Below are 9919 nucleotides of genomic sequence, written 5' to 3' on the forward strand. Positions count from 1 at the left end.
AGAGGGGGGAGGATTGGAGGCGTCGCGACGCTCACCGTCCGACGGAGGGTTAGCAGATAGGGTGGAATGGGCAAGTCTGGCAGATTCAACGCCGTGAACAAAAGGGTCGATCCTCTTCCTCTTCCTCTTCCTCTTCTTTCTCTTCCTCATCCCAATGGGTTCGCCCCTGTCACCCCCCACCCTTCGCTACTTCGCCAAGTTTCCAAACGATATCGCCTATATTGGCTCTCGCATTAATCCGTGAGCGTGGGTGTAGTTGGTATACTCGTGGTGGAAGTCGAACACCGTTCGTCCAATAGATACGACCGGAGCCTAATATCGAGAGTTCCAGGGAAGAGGGAGAGAAAGAGAGAGAGAGATAGAGAGAGAGAGAGGGAGAGAGAGAGAGAGAGAGAGAGAGAAGAGTCCTGTGCTTAATTAAATCGCAAGACCGTCGAGAGATAACGAACGACGACAACAACGAGGATGCTTTGGAAAATCTCAACGCTTGACTTTCTTCCTACCTATCGCATCGTGGCTGTTGGCATCAGAGAGAAAAAGAAGAAAGCTTCGAAAGAGGATAGAGAGACAGTAGAAAAGTTTGATCGATTAGCTGTCGATACGTACCATTCCCTTGCACTCGCTACGCTGACATTTTGTCGCGTTCGTTCGAACGACAACACGAAATCGTGCTGATGTTTTCCGGAGGTATCGAACTCGCGCTATTTCATGTCGTGAGAATATTTAAAAATCGTATTTCTTTTATAGTATATATCAAACAAAAAATGTATCGGTTTCGTGATTTAAAATGTAATTATTAAATTATTTGATATTGTTTCTTTTTTTTTCTATGAAAACTTTAATAAATTTTCAAACGCAAATGTTAATTAAAATCTCGTTTTTTTAAAGTTTATATATTACGTCGTATAAATTCAATAGATATTCTTTATTATATTTGCAAATAAGAAGGATGCTTGTGGATCAAAATTTCCTAAGGTAGGTATATACGTTCAAAGAAGAATTTTAATTGATACCGACTTTATGGCAAAAGTTTTTAGAAGGTACTCTGACATGGTTCAGAAGTTAATCGTTTTTAATTAAATTTTGGCCCTGGCTGAGATAACGAATTTCTCGCTTCTCTAAGTCGACGTACAACGTGTTAACGTATGCGCGTTAATAACTCAACGATATTATGAGTTGATACGAACCACCATGATTGTACATATCTACAATATATATATATATATATATATATATATATATATATATATATTTTTTAAATAATATTCAACACGTTTCAGTCGGCAGAAAAAGAAAAATATTCGAATAAAGAGATATAGTAATATTTGAAATACGTCGTGAAAAGCGATCTCCTTTCTTATCCCAAAAAAGGGCGAGAGAGAAGCCGATATATGCTTGCGTTGTACTCATGAAAGTTCTGAAAATTGTCTACAATGGCCGAAAGGGTAGGTATATACGACGTGTCGATAACCGTTCATACAGTAATAAATAATTCTGCTAACCGCGATCTATAAGGTGGTTGCCGCACGAACTTCCATTCATGTTGTTCATGGATATACGTTCTCCTCCCTCTTTCCTTCTTTCCCCTTCTCTTTTTCTCTCATGATACACATGCCTATTCCTTTATGGTATTTTCGAGCGCGCTAGCATGATTTATCGTTGTCGAAGTTACGCATTTGGTGTCATTAGAAGGATCGTTCGTAACTCTCCGAAAACGTCTATCATAGCCTTTTCGAATTTACCGCGTGTGCCAGGATCTTTTCACTAGCGCAGTTAAATCACTGCAAATTGTATTTTTATTTAGACACGCGCGAAGTTCATTTTGATACGTCGTATGGTAATAATGAAATATAGTTAAATATCCACAATGTATCGCTTAACGAGGGAAAACGAATAAGCGAAACTATGAGACAATATTTTTCAATAGGATCTAATTACATTGTTGCACGCATATATGAAATAACATGAGAAAATAAAATCAGATTTATTCTAAGATTACGTATATTTCTAATCTTCGATGTCCTTCCTCTTTGAATGATTATAATTATGATCGATGATAAAAAGTAATACATTCGTGAGTTTGTATTCAGGAAATCAGCAAATGGAAATAATATTAACTGGATACAACTTGGAAGAAAAACTTGTTTGATCGAAGTTACGTCGAGTCAAAATATTCCAAGGAAAACTAGCGTGGCAGGTTAGACAAGACGACGAGGCGGTGAAAATAATCCTGAGAAAAGAGACTATACAGGTATTTATATACCCAAGTACCTATCTAAGTACGTTTGTGTTTGTTGTAAATTCCGTAGAAACGTGATCGAAATATGTGCTCGCGGTATCGTAGAAAATTCCATACCAGGCCCGTGCTAGATTCTCTCTAATCTAAGCACACAAGTCGGAGTTAACCGAGATACGTCGACGTAATGGGCTTAATCGGTTAAATTTCCCTAGATTCTCTGCCGGCATACATACGATTTTCCCTCGGACTTTCTCATCGCTAACAAATGTTTCGTTAACTTTTTCTTAAACCTCTCACTCCACTCTATTATATTCTTTGTTTATTTTCTCATCCTATAATTAAAATATAAATAGATCTCAATTATCATACCAGTTATATTATATTTTACATTACCATATTTACATTACATATACACAAACACACACATTACCATACCATATTATTCATAATTTATATTCTCTACAATTATCAACAATTAATTAGGAATCTCTGTAACAGATTTTTTATTTATTTATAAAATAATCATACATCTGTTATTCTTCGAAATAGTCAGTATTATTTTTTATGACTTTAGTCAATCTTTCAGACAACTGCCGAATTCCTCGACGAAAAAAAGATGCCGATTTTGATGCATTTAATTTAATACTAAAGTACTGAATTGATTGTTACACCTTGTAACAAACTTAAGGGTAACTAAAGTTTTGATTAGACGTAATCAACGATTGTCCAATTAACAAGGTTTTCTATATTGCTCGTTTTTTACGATTCACTTTTCACAATCGAACCTCGTCATAGGGAAGCTTATATCGCGCAAACATGTAACACTAGTTCGATTTATTAATTCATCCGTATCCACAGTATCATCATTTTTTATCGTGAACTCCTAACAAAACAAGAGACATTTATGAAATGTTCTGGTATTTGTTCGAAGGTTTGAGGTTCCATGTGCACATTGAACTCTCTCGGTCCTCCCCTCTTCACTCACTTTCTCTTTCTCTTTCTTTCTCTCTCTATGTCTCAGCTTTCTATCTGCTAACCGAGCTTCTCTGCTCCGCTTGCACCCCATTCTCTAAACTTGCGTTTGCGACTCCAGTAAATCAGAAACGCAGCGAAGCGTCTTCACCCGTGCCAGAGCACCCTTGGAGTTCCGAATCAACCAACCTTCCCTGCCCCCTTTCCGACTTTCGGGTTTGCTATACTTACCACCTCACGGTGGATCAGAACGTTAAAGTTCCATGCTGGAAAGCTTTTGGATGACGTCGCTTATATTCGGTTACAGTCTTATCTAAAATGAAGCTGCCTTCTACCGAAGCTAATCGAACGATACGTTTTTCGATAATGGGAATATCACATAGTGTTTTGTGAAATTCAATTTGTTTCTTTGATAATAAAACATACGGAATAAATACATAAATTATATGTTTATCGAATATAATTATATATACTCAAACATATTTCATCAAGAGTAATATTTAAGAAAATAATATTTATTGCTTATTTATAAATATATGAGAATCATTTTAATTATTGACGAAATTAAATGTGTAATTAAGTAAAGAATTTTTGTCTCATTTTATCGTACGATTATCGACAATTACCGAAAGATACGAATCGTACCTATTACATAATTTTTTGAATTACTATCTAAGGCTATATAGTATCTTAAATAAATATATATGCTATGTAAATATATTATGGTAAGCGAAAGGTAGTTATTACAGTTGTTAGAATAAAAAATAGAAGAAATTAAATTTCACGAGATAACGAGTTTCGGTCTTTATCGAAGCAACGGTAATCTATGCGTGTATGAGTCATACACATACATAGTAGAACGATATTAGCCGCGAATCATTTTATTTATAGTAATATTATCGATATTTCTTTCGTGACTAAAAAACGCACAAATTGAAGTTTTTTAAACGTCTGCTAACGAATTAAATCAAATACTCGTTTGCCTACATGAAAATTTACATATTACTAAAGTCGCGCGTGGCATAAGCAATAGCATATTAGATAGTATTCAAGAATTAATTAATTAATCAATACTATGCGTGATTAATAATGCAGTTGGAATATTAATGTAACTCATTGACTTGAAAGTATACTAACCGAAGTTATTATGTAATGTCATCACACTAAGTACTAAGTATCAATATTCGAAGCGTCGATATCGTCTCGACGTTTAAAATTGTTCCTATTGACTAATATAAATCTCTTTTTTTATTGACGAATCGGAATGGATAAAACATCTTGATTTTTTTTTTTTTTTCTATCATTTTAATCATCATTTGACATTTTTATCATTTCAGGTAAAATTATGCTCGAATTTAATCGAATTAACAAGCAAAATCGTTTTGACTAATTTTTTTTATAATCTTTCGTACTTTCGTATTACATATAGAGTATCGAAAGAGAAAAAAGAAAAAGGAAAGAAAAAATAGAGAGAGAGAGAGAGAGAGAGAGAGATTCGAGGAATCGTTTGCACGATAAACGCCGTAGAATCTTCGATAATCTCGTACGAAACACGTTTCTTAATATGGCGGAAGGAGGATCATCCGTAGGAGGATTAATCTTCGACCCTCGTCAAATCGAAGGGTTCGAGGGCTCATTAAATATTCATGGGAGTCACGATACCGTATCAAAAGGCCTCTCTCTCACTCTCTCTCTCTCTACGATCCACGAGGATACTCGCGGGTGGTGAACAAAACTAGTTCCGTGTTTTCGATAGACGAACGAACGTTCATGCTCTTACGTTTAACGAAACGCCGACGGATTTAATGTCATCACGTAAACTTCCCTATAGAAATAAACGCGAAAGAGGCGTTACCATTCGAATTTACCTAATCGCTTTTCAGTCTACCAGCGAAGAAGATAAAAAATATTTTCCAATCATTTGCATTGGTTACACGTCTTACGGGTTTAATAAAACTACGAGAAACATTTGTTCGCGATAACATAATTGATTATATTCTATGCACTTGAGTAAATTTATAGTAAACGTGGAATACCTATCGATCTTTTCTTTTTTTTTATTTTAAGGATCTCCTGTTCAGAGAATACAATTAAAAATAGATTTCTAGAAATGTGCAAGAGATACGACGTTTATTAGATATTTTTTTCGAATTTATATGAATTAGTAAAAAATTATGTTTCTATTATATTTAATGTGTTGATTTTGCTTTATGATTTATTATCGATACAAATAAAAAGATAGAAGTTTGTTTACAAAGTCGTTACTAAACGAAAAAGGTAGATAGATAATGTAAGAAGAAACGGGAAGGAGAACGACTTCTGTTTTCTGCTTCGAGGGTCGAGCATTATTATGCAAGACAACTCTGTTATCTTTTCAGGTAATGAAGCGACTCGTTGTCCTTCTATGCTACCAGGTTAACAGGCTCCCTCAGTTCCACGAATCCCACCGTTTCTCTCTTCTTTTACTCACGCTGCGTGCCGGAGGTACGCTAAAACGTCTGTGGTCGTTTGCGTTTGAGATCTTAATCCCAGATAATGCGTGGGTGTCACACTTAACGGGACATTTGTCTCCGAATTCCGGTGCACCACTCACTTGACCGTCTCGATTTGGAAACTTAACTGGAGAAGCTTGCTCAAGACACGCGACGGTACCTAACTACCATTCGTTTAACAATCTTATTGATAATGTAAGTCGTAATTTACTTTTGCTTATTTCTTTTTCTTAAACATTAAAAAAAAAAAGGGCTACGAAGAAATTAGATACACACGATTGTGTTAACATCTACACGACATAATTGCTGATGTCATCTTTATATATTTGTCGTATTTAATTACTTTGTTTTTCTAAAAACTAATATACGAAGAAATTTACTGCTATATTTATTTTTTTTTTCTGAACAAGTATTATATACAAAACAGGAGCTATAAAATCACCTTTTATATACCTTCAATTTCTTTGAATAATTTATTGGAATAATGACTATAATAAAGACAACACCTATATAGAAATGCGATCGAGAGAACAATGAGTGGGTATATACATGTGTATGCAAAACAGGATTAGTAGATTCTAATGAGCGTGGGTAAAGCAATAAATACCTTCGCGGAAAAACAACGTTTTCCAAAGTACTCATAACTTAATGGAAAATTATGCGAATGAATTATTAAAGCCGGCAATAAATAGTATGTGTATTTGTTGAGTGGTCTCGAATTCGTGCTAAAAAAGAAATTATCTACTAAACTGTACTTGCTTATCTTGAACATCGAAAACTTTCTTTACATAAAAATTAAATTATATTGAATTTAAGAATTAATTTATTCTATTTAATTATGTATTAGGTTGTCTTATTAATAATAAAATAAGATTTGTAATATTTAGGTTGGCAAATAACGAAAGGATAATAGTTTACCAGTCTGTATGTTTCGATGAAAATTAGTTTGTAATATTTACTGACGAAGATTTCTTCATTAAATCTATATATATATATATATATACATATACTGAAATTCAGATTCAAATGTCCTAATATTTAATCTCTTATAAATTATTAGTCAAATGTGTATTTATAGAAATATAATCGGTTATATTTACAAAATGGTCGATGATTAAAAGTAAATGATTTAAATCGAACAAAACGAAACAAATTATTTAATTATTTCTAATATAAAATATTATAATGTTTTATAAACATTGAATAAATTATAAATCGTATAAGTTAAAAATTAAATTGAAATAAATAAAAAAGTGGCTTAGTAAGTGTACCGAATAATAAAAATAAATGGTTAAAATCATGGTAGACGATTGTGGAGATGATATAAAGCATACCTTTTGACCGTGCGTTCACCGGCCATGCCGACCGGCAAGCCGCCAGTGTCGGCGAACGAATCCGTCGTGTTTGCGATCACGCGCTTGCACGGAATCAAAGTCCCACACCCACACGCTCGCACACGCGGCTTTCGTTCGCGAAAAACGTGCGGAGCGTGTTCCTATCGGCTAATTAACATTAACGGGCAAAGGGAAAGAAATTCAAAGCCGTCCGTGGTGGTCGAAACACGTTTACCGAGTCAAACTATAGCAATTACGCGTTTGGTGTTCTTCGCGAATAGTCCACCATTCCGAAGACTCACGAAGTCCCGCGAGAGAGCGGGAGAGCACACTGACAGTCTGTACAAACAGAGTGCCAATTACGTACACACAGCTGTCAATACGTACCGACGTAACATGCGCCGACCTTTCCTTCTTCTCGTCTTCCTACGATGTTCGCATGGAGTCTTCAACAAAGACGATTTTAGTAAAGATATTTGAAAGATAATTAGTCGTCTAAGCGTCATTCGGTTTCACTGAATGTTTTCATGAGCGTTCCTTCCACAAGCACGTGGTTTTTAAACAAGCAAAAATACTGAACATTCCACAATATCGAATTGAATTAATTTTCTTTTCAAAGTTTCATTCATAAAAGCGTCGTTCTTCGATGGAAAACAAACACAAGTCGATTGTCTTATTTGAAAAAAAAAAAAAAACAAATAACAAGAAATTACGTAATAAATAAAAAAAAATTGTTAATTAACATAAGTCCCCTGAGATGCTACGAGTTTCTCTTATCTCTCGACCGTGATGAATCGTTTAACAAAGACGACGGTGAATCGTACAGGCTACAACTCGATGACTGGAACGACGTGACCTTGAGTCTCCGATAACATCACCCGCACCTTTTTTTTTGATCGTCGTCGTGTCGTAATTGCGGAATGACGAAAAGCATACGACTAATACCTGCGCGTTTTTATGTTTCCCGCGCTACGTTATTCGGTTGTTCACTTCTTATAATTTCTGTTTTATTTTCAAATAAAATGTTCACTAGGATGTATCCATGTTTGGTCTCATAATGTTTTCACACGTTCCCGACTAAGATCCATCTTGGTGATCAATAAACATTTATTAACAAGATCAAAATGATCCACGTGATCGAGCTCGTACATCGAATGATTTAAAAACAAATATTGCTTATTCAAATATGTTGAAAACATTATGGAATCACTCGCGTAGATTGAGACGAATAATTGTGAGCGATAAATTTCCCGATTGATCTTTAAATATAACACTAAAACTTCTTGTCTCTCTATAGAAATGTTTACAAGGACCGATCTTTCACGTGAGCGCGACGCGATATTACTCGCGCGACTACGCGCGAGTCCGTGTGCCGAGTCCTCGGACGGTAAGGTACAGATAGAAACGAAAACTACACACACACTGTGTGTGACGGCTGACGCGGCGGCAACAGGGAAACGAACGGAGCTGACGACAGAGTGAGAAAGATTGTGCGTGTATGCGCGCGCGCAAGCGAGAAAGGGAGAAGGAATATAGACAGAGAGAGACAGAGAGAGAGAGAGAGGAAGAGAGAAGGCTAGTAACGGGGGAAGTGAGTGAGTGAGTGAGTGAGTGAGAAAAAAATAGAAAGAGAGGGAAGGGCGAGTAAAAAAAGAGGGAAGCCAAAGTTGGAGTATCCAACGCGCGCTGCTAACCAATTCCGCGCGAACGTCGCCCGCTTGCACGCGCTCGCGAGTATACACGTAGACGTAGTTCGTAGTGTGCGAGACGAATGTGTGCAGAGAAGCGTATCCTCCCGTCGAGGAGCGTGGAACGGACGAGAGCGTCGAGCTGTCAGCGCACCCCACCCCAACAGCTCGCCCCTGCCCTACGTTTTACCCCCACCACTGACACCACCACCGTACCACCACCATCGCCGACACAACACAACGGCGATGCTCTGGTCGTTGAGTTTCCTCTCTGTCTCTCTCTTTCTATCATTCTATCTTTCTCTCTCATTCTCTTCAATACTCCCTTGCTTACGTTCGCAAAGCACCCTTGTTGGCCACGCGCGAGTCGACTTGGCCGATAGGGGAGAGATGGTCGAAGGGAATAGTAGATGGCCCTTCGAAATGGACGAAGAAAGACGAGGAAAATGCTTGGAAAAGCTAGCTCGTTTCGACGCCGGAAAAGTCGACTCGCTCGGATCATAATTCTTTCCCTTTCCACTCCTCCTCACAACCTCATACTCCTCCTCATCCTTTGGGCTTCCTGTCGCCCTTCACCCTACCACCACCTCGTTTCCCTCGAGCTTCGCCCATTTCCTCTTCGTCATTCGCCGTCTCTTTCTTTCTTTCTTTCTTTCTTTCTTTTATTCTTTCTTTTTCTTTTTTTCTTTTTCCCTTTCTCTCTCTTTCTACTTTTCTCTTTATTTCTGCCCCGGTAGCAAAGCGTGACGTGGTGGTTCCACCCCAGCGCGATGAGAAAATGTCAGTCCTCGTGGCACTGTTCGCTCGCTCACTCGCTCGCTCACTTCACGTCCGTTCACTATGTAACTCAGCAAATACATACACACAGAAAAAATATACACGAATACAGACAAGTTTGAAATCTATGCGTATAAAGAGTGTGCAAAGCGGGAGACCGTTCTTCGTAACCGCCATTGCTGCTGTCGGACTCTTGGAGGCTAGCTGACCTTTTAAAAAAGGAGGTGTCCTGAACGTTCGATGCCTTTGTCCTTGTCGTATGAAGATGTATCTACATAATAGTATCGCTAGATCTTTCAAATAACTTATCTTCGTGGAAATCATCGGATCTATTGTTTCATCAGTATGATCACGATTCTTCTATTGATATTCTTGTTGTTCATTTGATATCTATTGTCACGTATTATCATGAATTTA

The sequence above is a fragment of the Polistes canadensis genome, unplaced genomic scaffold (assembly GCF_001313835.1).
Source record: "Polistes canadensis isolate GaletaPanama2010 unplaced genomic scaffold, ASM131383v1 scaffold_11, whole genome shotgun sequence".
Lineage (NCBI taxonomy): Eukaryota > Metazoa > Arthropoda > Insecta > Hymenoptera > Vespidae > Polistes > Polistes canadensis.